The sequence below is a fragment of the Stenella coeruleoalba genome (genome assembly GCF_951394435.1).
Source record: "Stenella coeruleoalba genome assembly, chromosome: 10".
Lineage (NCBI taxonomy): Eukaryota > Metazoa > Chordata > Mammalia > Artiodactyla > Delphinidae > Stenella > Stenella coeruleoalba.
The window spans coordinates 13894977-13916253 of record NC_137156.1 but is presented as its reverse complement, the minus strand read 5'-3'; the positions used below and the strand labels follow the sequence as shown (position 1 = coordinate 13916253).

The 21277-nt window shown below is 41.0% G+C and overlaps 1 long non-coding RNA gene across 1 annotated transcript in view; it reads left to right on the top strand.

Annotated features, from left to right (window-relative positions):
* Positions 1-15064, top strand: part of LOC307193193 — a 56548-nt gene extending 41484 nt beyond the window's left edge. The window contains exon 4 of the long non-coding RNA XR_013830248.1: positions 14807-15064. This is a non-coding gene — a long non-coding RNA (uncharacterized lncRNA). The remainder of the gene's footprint in view (positions 1-14806) is intronic.
* The last annotated feature ends 6213 nt before the right edge of the window (positions 15065-21277 follow it).

Sequence of the window (21277 nt, the reverse complement as noted above, 5' to 3'; positions counted from 1 at the left end):
TTTGGATTTCCTTCCCATTTAGGTCACCACAGTGCACCAAGCACAGTTCCCTGGGCTATACAGTATGTTCTCATTAGTTATCTATTTTATACATAGTATCAGTAGTGTATATATGTCAATCCCAGTCTCCCAATTCCTCCCACCCCCCCTTTCCCCCTTGGTATCCATACATTTGTTTTCTACGTCTGTGTCTCTATTTCTGCTTTGCAAATAAGATCATCTCTACCATTTTTCTAGATTCCACATATATGCATTAATATATGATATTTGTTTTTCTCTTTCTGACTTACTTCACTCTGTATGACACTCTCTAGGTCCATCCACGTCTCTACAAACAACCCAATTTCGTTCCTTTTTATGGCTGAGTAATATTCCATTGTATATAGATGCCACATCTTCTCTATCCATTCATCTGTCGAGGGACACTAAGGTTGCCTCCATGACTTGGCTATTGTAAATAGTGCTGCTATGAACACTGGGGTGCACGTGGCTTTTTGAATTATGGTTTTCTCACGGTATATGCTCAGTAGTGGGATTGCTGGGTCATATGGTAGTTATATTTTTAGTTTTTTAAGGAACCTCCATACTGTTCTCTGTAGTGGCTGTATCAATTTACATTCCCACCAGTGTATTTTAAAAATGACATCTTTCTTAAGATTTGATTCACATACCATAAAATTCACCCTTTTAAAAGTATACAAATTAGGGCTTCCCTGGTGGCGCAGTGGTTGAGAGTCCGCCTGCCGATGCAGGGGACACGGGTTCGTGCCCCGGTCGGGGAAGATCCCACATGCCGTGGAGTGGCTGGGCCCGTGAGCCATGGCCACTGAGCCTGCGCGTCCAGAGCCTGTGCTCCGCAACGGGAGAGGCCACAACAGTGAGAGGCCTGCCTACCGCAAAAAAACAAAACAAAACTGTGGCAGCCAAACAAAATATTTCTTTAGGCTTCTTCTTTGGCCAACAGTCTGAGCCTAAGCAAAGCCAGTAGCAGAGGGAAAGGAGAAGAGTCAGAACCGCGCTGCTGAGCTGGAGTCGGCTAGTACTAGCTCAAGAGGACTGGCTGGGCACATCGCTTCCCAGCTCTGTTCTGTTACTTGGAATCAGTCATGATGGTGAGAGTATTTACACCACGGAAATAGGCAAATGCTGCAAATCAGGACTTTTTCCCAACCCCCTTTGGAATGGGAGAGAAGGGGTGGAGGGGAATCAAAGCTGACTCCCAGGGGTGTCAGTTACTGTCACTCCTGTTAACATCCCTAACTCTTAGAAACATAAATGATAAGAATGGATCAGCTGTAATTCCTTTACTTTTATTAGGCTATTGGTAGCCAACACTGAAAACAGTTACTTAAATGTTAAAAAAAAAAACCTAGAAATGTACTCCTTTTGAAGAAAGAGTAATATTTTCACTTAAGTTTTAGAAACTGCTTCCTTCTTCCTTTAAAAATATTGTTATAAGCACAGTGTTCTTTATTTTGTTTGACTTGTGAGTGTATAGCCCATTCTGATTCTAACTCTGGTCCTGTAGACAAGCTATATCTGGACTTTCTTTTAGTTAAAAAAAAAGTTTGGGAGAAGGTGTAAGGAATGTTGAGGGAATTGAGAATAAATAGAATTGGAGAGAACCTCTAGGCTTCAAATGACCCCCAGAATTCAGGACCCCAAATTCCTAAATCCTCTCCAGTTGAGCAGCTGTCCTCCCATGTGAGTTTTTCAAGGGACATATATGCACAGGCTCAGGAACACTTTATGAAAACGACTTTGGGTCCTGAGCGTCAGTATTGTGTTCTAGTGAGCTAAACTGGACCTTGTTTGTTGCATTGTCTTATCTTGCTTCTCTGGCTAAGGCTCTTCCCTAGGCCAGAATGAACAAATATCTCTCACATGCATAGCCACTCCCACTTCCATGGCTGTAGTGGCTACTGTGGTATGCTACCCAGATCTCCCTTTCAGGACCCATGCATGCATTCTCCCAAGTGCTAGGAGTGTTGGCCGCTGATGGCTTACAACTTCATCCTTCTCCAAGAATGGCCTTACCCAAGGTTACAGCCCTCCAGGGTCACTGTTAGGGAGGGTTGGAGAAAGGGAATAGTGTTCAAGCCTGTCACTTTGCCTGATTTGGGACAACCTAGGTCCAGAGATCCCCCCATGAAACTGGCTAAGACCTTTGTTGCCATCGCAACGTCTCATATTGCTTCCCTCATTTCCTTACAAGTGTTGTTCTCAAAGATGCTTCTTGCAAGCAACTCTCTGAATCTCAGAGTTAGTTTTCGTGGAATCCACCTAGAACAGTGGCCATTTCGGAATATGTTACTAATCAATCATGTTGCTTGCTTTTTCTTGCTGAGCAGGGATAAATCTTAAGGGTCCTCAAAATAGACCTCTACGTAACTACAAAAAATGACTGGATGATAAACAAGTTGAAACCCGTTTATCATCCCTGCCCCAAGCCCTCATTTTAATATCAGTTCTCTAAATCTTAGTGTTCTAGTGGCAAGAAGAGACAAGGAGAGACAAGCCTAAGGAAAGTGCATCAATGAAAGAAGAGAGCCACTTGAATCTAAAGCCTTGAGCAAAACCTATCTAAGTTGTTTTCCCCCAATTATCCATTGGGTCCCCCAGGTGGGAGACAGCCTCGAGCCAGTCAGCTATCTAGGGGAAACCGATCCAAATGGGTCAATCCTAGAAAAGGACCTGCCACTTACTTTGAACAGCTCTACTGTCCGTCCCACCAAATTTCCATTCCCTCACACCAGAGCCATAAAATAACCTTGGCCTTGACCATTCATACCAGAATCCAAGAACTCTCCCTTGAGGTCAACATGGACTAAAAATCTGGTGACCTGTGATCTATTCCCAACACTTCCAAGAAAAGCTGCCTATATTAGAATAAGACACTGGGTGCTAGCTTGCTCAATTTTAAAATATCTTGGTTAGACAGTAAGAACCTAAATACTTGCTTCATTATAGGACCTTAGTCAAATCCTTTGGTATCTCTGAACATTGTTTCTGAATCTATGAAATGGACTGTATTTGTCAGAATTTTTTCGTTGTGATGTCAGAAACACAACAGAAAATAACTTATACAGCCACCCCAGGCTCACATCTTTCTAGCTTAACAACTCCAGAGTGAAACAAGCTTCTGTCTCCAGGAGAGACTCTGAGTAGTGAAGCTGGGGTCACAAACCATCCCTGAGACAGTCACTGTGGCTGGATGGAGTCCATATACCCTTAGAGTCAGGGAGGAGGGGACACCACCGCTGGTACTACACAGAGTAGAGTGAGGTGGTTTTCTTCAAGGAAAGATACTGGTAAATAAGAACATGTTTACTATACTACAAAAGCCCAGCATAATAATGAAGATGATGATGAGGGTGATAATAAGGCCCACACTAAGGCACTTAATCATGAATTTTCTGAAAACTGGGGATAAAGGGAGGATTTAGTTAATTCTGGATAATTATCTTCAAATATGCTCCTTGCTGAGGATTGAGATGATTAGGGTATGTTTTCTGCAAATGCTCTCTTCTCTTCTTGAAAGCCATTATTATTTCCCTTCCTTTTGCCCTTTGCATTCTGCTCACCATAAAATAATAAGCCAAATCTCTTTTTATTTGCCAGCAGAAAATTGTCAAATATACGGGGGACTCATTCACAGAGCAGAATTCTCAAAGGAAAGGTCTGGAGTCCTGTTGCACGTGAGGGTTGACTAAAGCAGCTAACAGACCTCAGCCACGTGATGCTTTTAAATTCGTAACTCAATTGGAATAGTTCTTCGTCTTCTTTTTTTAAAGGCATCTCTCATTTGAAAGGCTATTTTTCAAACCCTCTAATGAAAAAGCTGGGGAATATTGCTATCAATTCTTCCTTTCCTCCCCAAGCAAATAGCATTCCTCTGCCTTGAACAGATGGGGCTCTGTGTGATAAATAACCCAGTGTTTCAGTCCAGCAGCGGATGGCACTGACGTCTTGTCCTCAGTGTTTATAAGCTGGGCTGTCCCTCTGCTTTCATTTCCTCTGACTAGACTGGAGCAGTGTTTAAGAACTCATAAATGGCGGGGGTTAGTTCCAGCCATCCTCGCATGCCAGCCATTCTTTAGGATAATGATGAGAAGGGTGAGTGCCTTCTAGGAAGGATTCTGGAGAGGGTGGGAGGTGCGGAGGAGGAAAGAGAGCAGAGCCTCTCATGCCTGCACTGTCTTAGTGCTCACTATATTAATAGCTCAGGCACTGACTGCTGCAGTTAATTGCTATTCCCAGAGGGTTCCGCTGAGTTTCCATTTACAGAGGCAGCTCTAACAAAGAGGGCACACACATATGTACACCACACACACACACACTGTACACACTATACACACACACATGCCACTATTCCTACTCCTCCAACTCTCTCCTGATTGGCTTCCTTGGAAGCCCTCAGACTCCCCATCATTACTATAAAGAATGTCAGTCATTACTGAGTGAGAAAATCACCCATCTCTTCAGGAACATCAGACAGAGTGTTTGCTGTTCTAGTGATTTCACCTGCACTGGATGGAGCTTAGAATATGATTCATGTGACATCAAAGTCCCCTTTGTCACGCTCTTGCAGATAAGGGCAGCCTGCAGCAGCTACCTTCCAAAGGAGAAGGGATAGACTCTGTAACAGTAAACGATGGAAAGAGAAAATAAATTCTGGAGCAAAGGGATAAGTTTACATTTCCAAACCTGCAATTTGTTCCTATGTTGTTGAATATTCTTCAGAAGTATTGTGGGTTCGTTCAAAACCAATGATGTTTACATATTTCTGCATATAAATATCTTTGGGTGCAATTTTCCTTTCTGCCTCTGTTTGACACTCATTTTAAAAAAACTCCATGTAATTAGGACCAGTTGCCAAATGCTTAACGTACATGATCTCTAAACAGTCAACCTCAACATATCTTTCTTGATAGGCTCTGAGTGCTGGGTGCAGGGGATTCTCGCCCTCATGGAGCTTCCAGTCTGGTCATTTAACAGCCTTATGAGTGTGGAATCCAAGTTGCTTGGGGTCAGAAATGGGAGGAGTGGCTCTTTAAGAAAGAGAATATAGGGGGAATTCCCTGGCGGTCCAGTGGTTAGGACTTGGCTTGTTCACTGCCAAGGGTGTGGGTTCGATCCCTGGTCAGGGAACTAAGATTCCGCTAGCCGCACTGTGCAGTCAAAAAAAAAAAAGAAAGAAAGAAAGAAAGAAAATATAAATTTACTATGCCAAATATTTATTTAGAATGAATATAGAAATTACAAAAAATTATAAAAGAGGCCTATCTGAGTGAAAAACCCATCTCAAATGTTTCACAGTAAATCCTCTGATGGGGAGGTAGGTAGTGTCTTATCTCAGTTTTACAGATACAAAAAACTGATGTTGCATGAGACAATGTCTGAATTGGGGTCCGTAAGATTAAGCATTCCACTGCTCCTCAATCCAAGGGAGTATAATCAAGGCCTGGAGGGTATGCAGGTGGAAACAGCTTTTCCACAGCCAAGGCGCGGCTCAGATCCTGCTGGCAGGAAAAACAAGATACTGCCCAGACATCTCTGCTTCCATCCAAACAGGGGACAATAAGACCCCTTGAAACATTTATTACGATCTTAGGTCTTGTTTTCCTTGGGGTTCAGGTCCTTGCAGTTTGGACATTTCTGACTTTCTCTGCGGTTGGGCCTGGTTTAAAATTCCATATCTGATGTTCTGTGACTTGCCTGTAGAATAAAGAGGACGAACCAGGTTATCTTTTCCCAAACCTTTCCTCAGAGCATTACACCCACAGGATGTGTACAAGCATTGTGACAAAGAGGCGCGTGGACACATTAGCTTGGAAATGCTGGATGAATGAAAGTGAAAACTGATTTCTTTAGTACTGGTCTCTTCAGGGGCTTTATTTTGCTAACGTGCGCAGTTGCCCTCCAAGAGGGAAATATAGCATGCAGCTTTTCCCAAACTTACTCTATTTAACAATTATTTATTGAGTGCTTACTATGTGCCAGGCAGTGTTCTAGATGCTGAGGACACAGCAGTGAGTGAATGACATGATACAGAACCTCTTCTCCCCCAGAGGAGCATACAAGACACGGGTTTCATGACTCCACCTTGGGGAAGACTAGGCTGAATATTCTCTGAGTCCCTTCCATTTCTAACATTCTGTGAATAACGATAAGCAGCCATTTGGTCACCCCAACTTTGGACAGAGTGTTTCACCTACAGTCTCAACCCCACCCAGTTCTTGAGCCTTAATTTAGGAGGTGCCTATTTCCTCAAAATAAAGCCCCCATACCCCTTTCGTTTTTGGCCTCCACCCACATTTCCAGTCTCATCTCCTCCTATGTCCTGTGTGTTCCAGCCACACTACTGTTTTTCGTGTTTCCAAACAATCCATGCTTCCTTGTCCCTCTGGGCCTTAGCATATGGTATGAACCTCCTTCACCTTGTTCACTCGGCAAATCTCTGTTCATTTTTTATTGGAATAAAATTCACATGACATAAAATTAACCATTGAAAACTATACAATTTTTTTTTTTTTTTTTTGCGGTACGCGGGCCTCTCACTGTTGTGGCCTCTCCCGTTGAGGAGCACAGGCTCCAGACGCACAGGCTCAGCGGCCATGGCTCACGGGCCCAGCCGCTTTGCAGCATGTGGGATCTTCCCGGACCGGGGCAAGAACCCGTGTCCCCTGCATCGGCAGGCGGACTCTCAACTGCTGCACCACCAGGGAAACCCGAAAACTATACAATTTGATGGCATTTAGTACATTCACAATGTTGTGAAACCACTACCTCTATCTAGTTCCAGAACTTTTTCATCACCCCAAAAGGAACCCCGTACATAGTAAGCAGCCATTCTACTTTCCCGCCTCCCCTCGGCCCCTAGAACCACTACTCTACTTTCTGTCTCTATTTTGGATATTTCATGTAAATGAAATCATACAATATGTGACATTTTTGACTAGCTTCCATCAATTAGCATAATTTCAGTACTTCGTTCCTTTTATGGCTGAAGAATAGTCCATTGTATGGATAGACCCCATTTTGTTCAGCTGTTCATTAGTTTATAAACATTTGGGTTGTTTTCACTTTCCGGCTATTATGAATAATGCTGCTAGAAACATTCACCTACAAGTTTTTGTGTAGACATCAATTCTCTTTGGTGTATACCTAGGAGTGGAATTTCTGGGTCATATGATAATTCTGTTTAACTTTTTTGAGGACCTGACAAACTGTTTTCTACAATGGCTGCACCATTTTACATTCCTACCAGCAGTGTAAGAGGTTTCTAGTTTCTTTCTGTTCTATTTTTTCTTTTTTAAGACTCAGCTCAAGCTTCATCTCCATTGTAAAGCTCACCATAGCATCTTTTTTTTTCCTTTTTTTCTTGTAACAAGATGAGTTTAATAGTTATTTCATATCAAAAAATAGCCAGAGGGCTTCCCCGATGGCGCAGTGGTTGAGAGTCCGCCTGCCGATGCAGGGGACACGGGCTCATGCCCCGGTCCGGGAGGATCCCACATGCCGCGGAGCGGCTGGGCTCGTGAGCCATGGCCGCTGAGCCTGCGCGTCTGGAGCCTATGCTCCGCAATGGGAGAGGCCACAGCAGTGAGAGGCCCGCGTACCGCAAAAAAAAAAAAAAAAAAAAAAAAAAAGCCAGAAAGAGTATACAACACAAATATAGTGAGATCCATAATAAATTTCCCTTACTTTTTAAGTTCACCATAGCATCTTTTGTGTCCTTGCACTGGTCACTCTGTATTTCTATATCGGTCTCACACACCAGAGATCTCCTTAAATGTGATACAATTACTTCCTCGTATTTATGTTCCCAGTACTAAGCCTTCAGTCAAAACTTGTTGAAGAAATGAATGAATGAACTAGCAGATAATGTCTGAAATTAGTTTTTCAATGTTTAACCAGTGTGTTGTGCGGGGCAATGCCTTGGTATCCTCTTGCTTAGGGCCTGCTACCTCTCCCTAATGCTTATCTTTGTTATCCAGTCTGTAAACCTGGGTATTTTTGCCCTAGCCTCCTAATTAATTCCCCAGTTTCCTCTTGAGACTGAAGTCTGCCTGAGTTTCAGTCGCCTTGTCTGATTCCTGAAAATGTAATGGATTTATCCAGCCACCACGATCCACTCTGGGGAGTGAGCCCTATCACACATGCAGACCTGTCAGTTATTAAAAACCCCTCAAGATTTTTAATAACTGACTCCGGATTATTTAATAACTGGCTCAAGATTATTCTCCCCACATCAGATATAGATATTGCACGACACTAAACTCAAACGGCCACAACTTTTAGAACACCCTCTGCAGGGCTATGAGCGGAGGGCTATCACAAAGAACAAACCTCAGAGCCCAGTTCATTGGCTTATCTTCACCCCATTCCAGATCATCGTTCTTCTTCCTTCTCTTCTGCTTCCTCTTCTGCTTCCTCTTCTGCTTCCTCTTCTAGTTCCTCTTCTATCTTTTTTATGCCTCCTCTTCCTTCAGTTCCTTCTCTCCTCCTTCTACCTCCCATTCCTTCACCCCCTTCTCTCCTCCTTTTTCTGTCTCATCCTTTTTTTCTTCCTCTTCATCTCCTCATCCTCCACAGCCCTTTGTATGCTTTCTGATCTTATAATCAAAGTTGTGACAAGCTCTAGATTGTTCCATCTTCTACCGCTAACAAGGTTAGACTGTTCTTGATGATGATGATGATGACAGTCATCAGACGTTTCCTCTTCACATATTCCATCTGTCATCCTTACAAAGCTCTCTGTGAGCCTGAGAAAGGATGTGTATCTTGCCCAAGGCCATACAATTAAAAAAATGGATCTGGGATTTCAACCTATGTCTGTCTGGATCTAAAACCCATCCTTGTTACACTCCACTGCTCTAATTCCCCTGATATGAATTTCCTTGCTACGACTACCACAACCTTCTCCCAATTCCAATCGAACCGTGATCTTTTTCGAAAGGAAACTGCCAACAGCCTGGTTAATACCTCACACGTGACATTCTTACCCTCAGAGCCTCCTCAGTCAAGACACAGCAGCCCCCCCCAAGCCTTTTGCCTGTCCTATGTGTTGCTCCTTAAGTCTTGCTAATTTGAACTACTCATTGGCAATTTATTACATTCTGCTTTATACTTGATAGCAACACATATTGATTTATTTTTTTTAATATATGTCATATGCTATTCATACTAATAGACTTGTAAACCTATTGTATTTTTTGGAGGACTGTTTGTCTACCTCTCAAAAGTCATTAAAATATTTACCTTCTTTAATTCACTAGTGCTATTTCTGGGAATTGATCACAAGGGAAATTCGTTATGAAAAAGTGACATATAATGATGTTTATAGTGGCCTTAATAGAATATATATATTTTTTAATGTTTCTTTTTTTAAAAAAACAGGGTATTTATTTATTTATTTTGGCTGTGTTGGGTCTTCGTTGATGTGCACAGGCTTTCTCTAGTTGTGGCGAGCGGGAGCTACTCTTCGCTGAGGTGCGTAGGCTTCTCATTGTGGTGGCTTCTTTCGTTGTGGAGCACAGGCTGTAGGTGCACAGGCCTCAGTAGTTGTGGCTCGCGGGCTCAGTCATTGTGGCACACGGGTTTAGTTGCTCCATGGCATGTGGGATCTTCCCGGCCCAGGGCTTGAACCCGTGTCCCCTGCATTGGCAGGCGGATTCTTAACCACTGCCCCACCAGGGAAGTCCAATAGGATATTTAAAAAATCAAAGACACCCCCCAACCAAAACCCTAGATGTTTAACAGTTCAGAGTGATGGAGTAAATTACATATGAATGATGGGATATTATGTAGCTACTGAAAAGAATAAATGTGATGGTTACGTCTTAACACTGAAACTAGTAAAAGATGTAGGCTACAATTCTGTATACACTATGATCCAACTATTTGAAAGCGACATGCATATATCAATACAGGTTGGAATGGATTTCATAGTTAGAAAATAGATGCAAAGTTAAAGTGGTGTGAGAATGGGTGGGGATTTTTTTCTCTCTTTTTTTTTATCAGAGTTTCTTCTTTGCAACATTTTAAAATTGGTGAAATGGTGGACTGTTAAAGTTCTGAGACAGTTCTAGATGGTGGGTCTCTTCATTAATACTCAAGTTCATATCTATAGGTGGCAATGGCTCTTCACCCCAGTGAGCAGTGCCAGTCTTGGGCATGACAGCTCTGGCTTCTCAAGAGGTCTCATGTCAAAAGTAACCTGCCAGAGAATTTTTTTTTTTTAACATCTTTATTGGAGTAAAATTGCTTTACAATGATGTGTTAGTTTCTGCTTTATAACAAAGTGAATCAGTTATACATATATATATATCCCCATATCTCTTCCCATTTGCATCTCCGTCCCTCCCACCCTCCCTATCCCACCCCTCTAGGTGGTCACAAAGCACCGAGCTGATCTCCCTGTGCTATGCACCTGCCAGAGAGTTTAATTTGGGATGAATACATCCCATTGACATTGGAGTGTGAAGTGCTAGGAAACAAAAAAATGGGATTGATTTGCACATCATTTCAGCCTGAGTACCAAACTGGGATGGTCTATAAACAGATAGGAACCTTTGAGGCAAACTTAGTAAAAATTAGCAAAGTAGCCTAGTAAAAATTCAGGCTCTCCCCCCAAATTGGAGATTGTTTAATTTTATCCTCCCTAAGTTCTTTCTCAGATTAACCCCACCCATATGTTGCTTAGATACGTTCTTCTCTGCACAGTGAAAGAGGCAGGAATTTTAATGGTGATAAATTAAATGTCTATAACCAACACACTAGGATCCAAATAGTAAATGTTAATCAGAGCTGTTAAGTAAACCATTAAAAAATTCTTTTTCATACCAACACTTCATCAGCAATGCAATGGACATGACCAATCTAGCCCCAAAGACACTCAGAGGGAAGACTCACCTGCAGAAGTCATCTCAGAGACATTCCAAAATGATTGTGCATCATACAGGCCACAACGTGAAAGGATTTGGTCAGGCTAGGAGTCAGCAGTTCTTCTGGGAAGCATTTCATGCTTAAAAACTAATAACATTATCCTGGAACTCAGAGAAAAGATGAATGATGGAGGTTTAACCTTCAGATAACACTTAGTTTCTCCAGAATATCCAAATCCTTGAAGACAAAAAAGAGGAAGAATGTTTGCAGTCAAATAATAGCTTTGGAAACACTGAACTTCCTTTAAAAAGGCAGATGGGTGGATGTTGAACTAAATTCAAGGGTGTGTCTATTCATTGGGTGGATCAAGAGAATGCATTAGTGCTGCTTCACCTACAGACAACAGGGTGATCTCAGACCCTAGGAACAGCTCTGTCCTCTGGGTACAGCCCCTATGAAGCCCAGGTTGAAATTACTTCTTTGTATTATTAGTCAGCCACCAATTGTTTTTAAGATGAGTATTCCATTCATCCTTACCATGTGACCGCTCAAGTCTGAAAGCCCTAACTTACTGCCGTACAGATTTAATGATCTCTGTAGTTCAGAGGCAGGATGATGTGCTCAACTGAGAAAAGGAGTGATTCCTAATGCACAACCAGAGCCCAAAGCAGGAGGCCAGGAGACAAGGATCCAACATACAATTACAGTTATGATGGATATGGAGGGAAAGTACCAAATACATACATTTCATGGCTATAAGAACAGGAAGCTCGTGTTAGTACAGGTTCTCCAAGAGTCACATGTCAAATGGGGATTAAATGTGCAAGGAGTTTAGCAGGAAAAATTCCTATGTGAGAGAAAATGAGGAGAAGGCCACACAAGGCTCGTAGGACCATCAGACCATCACGCAAATCTAACATTAAGGGAAGGCGAGAGGGAAGGAAGATCGGGTAGAAGCGTCCTCAACTGCTGTGCAATTAAAGGAAGGCTCAGCAAGCCTTTGGGTAGCCCCAAACCACAGTCCGCTGTAGAGGCATCCCCTGTCTTACAGAATGGCCTGCCTTAGCATCTTTGCTTTCCTCAGTCCCCGGCAGCCCTTGGGGGGCATCCGCTCAGCACACATACTTCAGTGGATTTCAGAGCACAGGGCTGGGGTTCTTAGTTACACTCCCCAAAACCGGAGGTCTAGAAAGCCCAGTCTCAGAGCTGTCTCCAAGTTGCCTACAAATCAAAACCCCACTAGTACTGACGAAAGGGTTGTTTGGGTAAGGATACAGATTGTGAATATAGGCAGCGGATGGAAAACAAAAACAAAACAACAAAACAAGAAAACCAAGAACCAAGCTTTGGGAGAAAGTAAAAGGCGAGCAGAGAAAGGGCAGGATCGATTTCTTACCTTAACTATGAGCATAGCCTACTAACCTGCTAACCTGACCCACAAAAACAAACAAAACTGACACTAGCCAGCTATTTTGCTATAGAAAAGTCAACATTCATCGACTAATACTGACAGTTGTTATGGTTTGGACTTTAGCCTCAAAAGACGAAGAAGATTGGATTTAACCAGATGTTGGAGTTTAGAATATTTTCCCCAAAGAACAACTGATCTGTTGAATATATTGCTCTGGATGGAGTTGGAATAAATTCATACCAGAATCTTGGATATCTGCCTGTTTATTTTGAATAATACTAGACTAATAAAATACAGGCCAAAACATCTCTCTGAGACAGATCAGTCAAATCAAATGAAATACATGAAAAAGACCCAAGTGCAAATGAAAATTTACTACATGGTTAAGTTGGCATTTCTAATTAGCAGGAAAAAGATAATTTGATAAATTGTGTTGGAACAACTGGTAGCCATCTGGAAAAAAAAATTTTGAATTCTTACTTCATATGTTACACCAGAATAAACTAAAGATGGATTAAACATTTAAATGTTAAGATAAAATAAAAGTACTCTTGGGAGAATTTAAAAATCCTCTCTGAGTGGCAAAGGACTTTCAAAATGTGAAACAATACCCACATGCCATGAAAAACTAGAAATATTAATCTGACAAAAAAAGAGTAGTTTTTGCATGGGGAAAAACACCTTAAACAAAAATGGAAGACATAAGCTATAAAAATACTTTTGCAATTTATATTATACAAAGGCCCAATTTCCCTAAAATATAAAGAGATAAGTCATCTATAAGTCAGTAAGAAAGACCATCAACCAATAGAAAAATGGGCAAAGCAGATGAAGAGCTATCTCATGAAAAAAATATATAAATGGTTCTTCAATCTATAAACATGTAACTTCATTCATAATAAGAAAAATGGAAGTTAAAATTATGCTAAAAAGTGAAAAAGCAGAATTTTTCTGAGATGCTAGCTTTTTACTATCATACTGGCAGAGAGGAATAGCATGCTGCCTTAGCTTTGGTCTCCTGAGAAGCAGGGACCAAGATGGGATTAGATATGCAAGAGGTGGATTAGGGGCCTTCCAGTGAAGGCAAAAGAGAGCCTTAGCCAATGATGCTGATCTGACCCCTGGGAAGGCGAGAAGGAAGGAGGAGAGAGGGTTGGATAGGGAGAGTCTCAGGCTTCAGCAGTTCTAAGAGAGTTTGCCCAGGCTGATAGAGAGTCCTTGAGCTGAAGTCACCTACAGAGGAATCCCACATCTTGCAGGAATGGACCTTCCTTAAAGTCCTGGCTGCGCTTAGCCACCGGCTGGGAGGAGCCTATGGGAAGCCTGGCTTCAATGCACATGCAGTGGTGGATTCCAAACACTGCAGTAATAATTACATTCTCTGCAGCATGAAGTCTGAGTGGTGCATATTCAAGGCCATCGTGCATGCTTTGTTAGCAAAGGTAGAGGGAAATAGGCATTCTACACTGCTGATGGGAGTGTAACTTGGTATAAACCCTATAGAGGAGAAGAGCAGCACATCTCAAAATTTTAAATGTACAAAAAGCCACTTGAGCCTGCAATCCCACTTCTACGAATTTTTCTTAGAGACATATGTGTGTTTGAGAACATTCGCTTTGGCATGGTCTGTAATAGCAAAAGATTGGTAACAACCTAAATGTGCATTCAGTAAGGAACTAATTAAATAAATTATAAAACATCATGCAGCTATAACCAAAGAAGAAGGAAGCTCTTCCTGGACTGATATGAAACAATCCTTAAGATACACTGTTAAGTGACAAAGGCAAGGTGACGAACAGTACAAATAGTATGTGAAAATTTGGGTTCAGAGTTTCTAGGTGGGGGGTATAGATGTACAAATTTGCTTATAAATGCAGAGAATATCTCTGGAGAACACAAGAAACAGGAAACATTCCTTGTCCGGAGGAGAGGAACCCGGCTACTGGGGGCCATAGATGGGAGGGACAATTTTCACTGATTATCATGTTTTCCTTTTGAGTATCATGTGAATTCAGAAAATAAACACAAATTTATTTGCATAAATATAAATTTAAAAAGAATGTGTCTTCCTGAGGATGCATGCTGTTACTATCCTCAATAAATGAGAAGTGGATACTGTGTCCCTAGGGGATAATTACTCAGCATAAGTTACCTTGGGTCAGTCTCCCAGCTACTGACATAGAAACTCTCCCCTCACAAAGTCTAAATACTTAAAATTTACAAATCAATATAAAAAGCTTAAATAAAACGTGTTTTATCTATCAACCTTGACAAATATGCCTTCACAATGGTATGCAGTGTTCACATTTCAGAGTTTTGCATCCTTCAGGATTTCACTCAGGAATGTAATATTGGGAGAGAGCTGGCCGGTGACCTCCCCCTTCTCTTGCCACGTCCCACTCCATCCTGAATCATGACTGCCCTCCCCCGCACACATGTGGACCAGTCTGCATATTCACAGTTCATTTACACCTCTGAAACGTTCATCCTTTGACCACCCCTCAGGGCAGCAGCATGGGCAGCCCAAAGAAAGATGGAACCCGGAAAGAGATGCATGTACATTCTGGAAGCAGCATTGAGGCCATTTGGGAATTTCAAGGTATCAGGTATCTGGAGAGCAGACAACAACTGGGGTGGTGGATTTCTAATGTGTCAGGTTGGCTGGGCTGGATGCTATTTCTCAGAAGTCCCTTACCTGGGTGTCTTGTGGGAGACCTGGTGGGTGAAAGGAACAGCAGCCATTGTGTAAATCACGTGCACGGTTGCTAGTGGGCTGCCTCACCTCACGCCCACGGGGCAGGAGCCTGCAAACGCTGCATCTCCCCGGGGGTCCTCCTCAAGCTTCTCTGACTCCTAGTGCAGGTGTGTGTGTGTGTTTAGCTCCGTGACAGGGGCCCTGGCTTTTGCAGGACACCCATACCATTAAGGTCAGAGTCAACAAGAACTGACATGGGTTTCAGTCTATCTTCATGGGGCTCCTGGGCTCCAGTTTGCCCTTGATCTTCCCACTTATGTCCATCTTCCCTTCCCACTGCCTGCCCTGTGGACTTCAAGCAACAGCATCAGACATGATGACAACAGCCTTACAGAGGCTGCTTAATCACTCCCATTACTGTGCAAGGTCAAAGCCCTACAACAACTCTCTCTCCCTGCAACCCTCCCCACAAATGTGTGTGCGTGTGTGTGTGTATGTGTAGATATGTACATCCCCTAGTCATTCTGCTTCTCAGGTTGAACCCTAATTCAAAGGTGTGGGCTCAGTGGTCACATCCCCTTGGCCCTGTGGACTTCTTACCCTATGAGAATGGGCATGGCTGGAGCAGGGCCATCCTTTAAAGCAGAGCACCCAGGTCAGGGGTCTCAGGTGCCCAGGAATAAGGGGACACATCCCAGGGTAAGAGGACAGAAGGTGCCTGGAGAAAGGTAACTGTTTAAGACAGATGGTCAGGGGTTATTGTGAAACATTTTGTATTATTTTAACCTTCTGATTTCTTTATCATGGTCATGCTCCTGTGTTCAATACCATCATTGTGTCTGATCATGAATTATTGACAAAGTTCATTTAAAAACCTAATTTGCTTTGCACTAGGTTTGCAAATGACCTATTTTAGGTTCATTATTATCTCCATTTGCAAAATGCATCTACTTGTTTTGTGAGAAATTACCTGTTTCTAATATTAGAGCCTTTCTTTAGAAATTTTTTATTTGTATCTATTTTTATTTTTAGACTACTTTATTATGAAATATTCTTAAACATTATAAATCAAGAGAATATTATAATAAACCCCAACATAACAAGCACTTATATTAACTGACGTGAAGCCACTTCTGCATCATCTGTGATACGTATTTGATAAAATATTTGAAGCAGATCCCAGACATCATGATATTTGCCTTTAACTAGTTCAGCATACATCTTTTTAAAAAATGATGTTAATTACATAACCAAAATACTATTATCACTTCACAAAAGTAACAATTTTAAGCACATTTTACTTAATTATCTTCTAATATCCAATCCATATTGAAATTTCACTGACTGGCCCCAAAATATCTGTTCATAGTTGATTTGTTTGAATCAGGATCAAATGCCCCATACACTGGATTTGGTTGTTTTGTTTTAAAGGCTTTTACAGGAAAATTTATTATCACTCCTTTCTCCCTTCGTCAAACATATGAAGATACTTGACCTTTTATAATAATGATTTCATAGACTGTGGAGGCAATAAATACACACGTATCCAGAGCCTTTTCAAGGTCAATAGATGCTTGAACTTCAGTGAGCTCTTCTGGAGAAAGCATTCACATAACCAGCGACGGTCTCAACAGCCTTACAAGTGTTGCCTTACAATCTATTTTTGGAAACACATCTGTCCACGGCCACTACAGTGCATTAGTTCCTCCACAGAAATGTGGGGTTTTCTTATTCAAAAGGGAACAGTCATTTTTAGAGCCATATTTCTTCCATTTGTCTCAGAATTTTGGCAAAGTCTTTAGGAAATGCTTTCTAAAATTACAAAGCTGTACCAGGAGTGCTACCTGGAAAGCAGAGCAAGGGAGTAGGGAATAAACCAAACCATCCCTCAGCAAGGGCTTCGTATGGAAACCTGAAGTCCTCCTAGCTCCCATGAAAGCACCTTCCCTGGAGAAAGATTTTGCAGGTTATTCTTTTCTTTCCATCTTAAAAACCTTCTGGAGACAACTACAATCCCTGTCAGCAAAGATCTATAGACGTGTTTAAGAGGCCCTAGGAGGCTAGAAATTATAGTCAAAGGAGCAGACGCATATTCTGAATCTTTCAGTGAAGGAAAAAGGGTTTTTTCACTTCCACAGGGAGGGAAATATTACTTCATTTACAGCTGCCTTTAATTGACTCCAAACAAGATTAGTTTGGGACTTTCCCATGGAATTTTCACTCATCTGTCTTTTTTTTAATATGAAAAACTTGTATTAATTTGCTCAAATATATAATTGTCACAATTCTAGAACAATTATTTTTTATTGATTTATAAAACCCCCTTATTATACATATTATATTTTAGTTTATATTTGACTCTGTTTCTTGCATTTCTATTCTGATCTGTTTTCCCATATTATTGGTTTCAGTGTACATGAATTATTGAATTTATAATATGTATTTTAAATAATTACTATTATAATAAATATTATTTTATTATTTTAAATCACTACTAATACTTTATGTTTTAATATTTACTATGTATTAGGCACAATGCTAAGTGTTGTAAATGGATTATAACACAAGTTACTCAGGCCTCTACAAAGGGCATATTACATCTATCTTAATCAATTGAAGTAATAATTGTTCAGAGAATGTAACTAAATTGTCTAGAATTGCATAGCTAACAACTAGTTGTCTGTCTTGATATTAACATGACTAAAAGAAAACTGTTTTTTTTTTTTAAACAAATATATCAGTGCTTGTTCATTGCCAAGAGCATCGTCTTTACTGAACATCCCAAGGAGGCAGGGGTTTGGGGGAGTTGGGGCTGGGTACAGGGTGAATTAGTATCTTTGGTGGCATAAGGCAAAGACACTGGAGTCTGACACATTACAGGAATTACAGGGAAAGCCAATAGGAACCCTTTCTTCACTGGGTTCTGCAAGGGAATTAAGCCCAATGCCCCAAGGCATCCATTGTGTGTACTGAATTAACTTTTCTCCCAGCCATCTAGAGCAGGGCTACTTCTGTGCTAACCTTGGGAGAAATGATTAAAGAGTCACTGGAATCATTTTCTGTGTTCTGTGGTTCGGAGGAGGAACCTGGGTTGATGAAAGTCTACAAAGCATCAAGTTAAAAGGCGTGGGCAGAGCGCCAGGCAGAGGCTTGAAACAACATCTGGAGTTGAGGACAAGTAAGACCTTAGACTCTCCAGGCCTGCAGCTTCACGGAAAAGGAGTTTTGAATGGAAAACCTGTGACCTGGCCAAGGGTTAACATCCTGAAAGGTGTTAGGGAGTGCGTGGAGATGGGGTGGACAGTCCCCTTCAAAGCAAGTTCACACATTCCAGTGATGACATCTTAGCACTCTGGGGTCTCATCTCTTGGAATTGCCATCACTTTCATGAGAGCAAGCAGACTAGTTTATTTTCACTTATACTTTGGTTTTGTACCAACCAGCATTACCCAGCAGATTCACGCATTTTACCTCTAGACTTAACTACAAATGACCTTAAGCTGTTTATGAACAAACTAAAAAGACAACCTATAGAATGGGAAAAAATATTTGCACATCATATTTGATAACGGGTTAATATCCAAAACATAGAAAGAACTCATATAACTCAATAGCAAAAAACCAAATAACACAATTTAAAAATAGGCAAAGAAGCTACATTGATATTTCTCCAAAGATATAAGAAAGGCCAACAGGCACATGAAAAGATGCTCAACATCACTAGTCATTAAGGAAATGCAAATTAAAACCACAATGTGATATCACTTCACACCTGTTGGAATGGCCATCATCAAAGCAAGACGAGAGAAAAACTGCTGATGTGGATGTGGAGAAAAGGGAACCCTTGGGAACTGTTGCTGGGATTGTAAATTGGTACAACCATTATGGAAAACAGTATGGAGAATCCTCAAAAAATTGAAAATAGGGCTATTGTGTGATCCAGCAATTCCACTTCTGGGAATATAACCAAAGGTAACTAAAACACTAAACTGGAAAGACATTTGCACCCCTATGTTCTTAGCAGCATTATTTATAATAGCCAAGATGTGGAAATAACCTAAGTGTCCATCAATGGATGAATGAATAGAGAAGTTGTGGTGTATATATATATATATATATATATGTATGTATGTATATACACACAATGGAATATTACTTAGCCATAAAAAATGAGGAAATCCTTCCATTTGTGACAACATGGATAGACATTGAAGGCATTATCCTGTGAAATAACTCAGAGAAAAACAAATAGTGTATGATCTCACTTATATGTGGGATTTAAAAAACAGAAACAAAAACAAAAAACAACAACAGGGACTTCCCTGTTGGTGCAGTGGTTAAGAATCCACCTGCCAATGCAGGGGAAATGGGATTGATCCCTGGTCTGGGAAGATCCCACATGCCACGGAGCAACTAAGCCCGTGCGCCACAACTACTGAGCCTGCGCTCTAGAGCCCACAAGCCACAACTACTGGAGCCCGTGTGCCTAGAGCCCATGCTCCACAACAAGAGAAGCCACCGCAATGAGAAGCCTGCACACCGCAATGAAGAGTAGCCCCCGCTTGCCGCAACTAGAGAAAGACCGCGTGTAGCAAAGAAGACCCAATGCAGCCCAAAATAAATAAATAAATAAATAAATAACTGTATTGAAAACAACAACAACAAACTCATAGAAAAATAAATCAGACTTGTGGCTACCAGAGGTGGGGGTGGGGGGAGCGGGAACAGGAGGATGGTGGTCAAAACATCCAAACTTTCAGTTATAAGATGAATCAGCACTAGGGATGCAAAATGATGTACAACATGATGACTATAGCTAACACTGCTGTATGCTATATAGGTAAGTTGTTAAGAGAGTAGATCCCAGGAGTTCTCATCACAAGAAGAAAATTTTGTTTCCTTTTCTTCATTTTTTTAAGATTGTATTTATATGAGAAGATGGATATTCGCAGAACCTTTTGTGATAATCATTTCACAATACATGTAAACCAAACCATCATGCTGTACGCCTTAAACTTATACAGTGATATATGTCAATTATTTCTCAATAGAACTGGAAAAAAAAAAATCAAGCCCATCTTCCTGGCTTTGTTACTGACCGGCTGTGTGACTTCAGTCACACCACCTAATGTCTCAGGTGCCAGTTTTTCTAAGGTAGTAATTGGGTTAAATGATCTCTCAGATCCTTTCCAGCTGGAAAATCCCAGGACCAGGTGACAAATGAAGACCTGACAACGCTGAGAATGTTCACAAGAATGTGTCACAGCCTCTGAAGGGAAAAGAATTTAAAAACATCATGATAACCTGTGCATTTACTTCCATGCTATTTTGCAAAGGACAGAGATCCCACTACTCAATTCATTCATTCAATGGACACCCCTGAGAAGATACTGGGTGTCAGGTTCTGTGCCATGGGCTAGCCATAATCAGATGAGCAGGGCAAGTTTTCTACCATCTTGAACAACAGTAAGAATAAAATTATCTACCTTTTACTGGGTTCCTTTGAAGTGCCCATCACTTCTTAGATTCTAATTCCTTAAGGAGTTCACAATCCAAGAGGGAGACAAACAATCAAACCAATGGATTGCAGATGGCTTTAACTGACTCCAGACAAGATTAGTTTGCTAATTTCCCATGGAATTCTCACTGCCTTCAGTCTGTCTTGATATTAATTTGACTAAAAGAAAATTGTTGCTTTTTTTTCAAACAAATGTATCAGTGCTTGTTCATTGACAAGAGCATTGTCCTGACTGAACATTATTACTGATAATGTTACTAATAATGCCCATCATAACCCACTTTTCTATCTCCCATAGTATCTTATGACTCTTTTATGGAAGCTGCATAATGCATTAAACTGTAAAGCATAATAGTAACAGACTATTATTTATATTGCCTATCTTATTTTTTTGTACCAGAAAAATATAGGTGAGTCGGGGCAAATCTATTATCCTTCTTAGGAAAATCACTCACATGCATGTTCCAATTTGTATGTGCATTGAAATCCCAAGGCCACCACTTCCCAGATATTTGACCTTGAACAAGTTACCTAAATTTTCTCTTTATTTTTTACCTATCATATAATGAAGGATAATAATAATAGTGTGTACCTCAGAGAGTTATTGCGAGAATTAAATAATAAAACTGTGCTTGGGAAGCAGGCAATGCTGAATAAATATTCGTTACTTTGAGCTATTGTGAGATATAAATATTATTGTGGTAGATGGTTTGGAGCCCTTCTTTAAAGGAAAAAACTCACTTTGTTTTCCATCTACTCACTA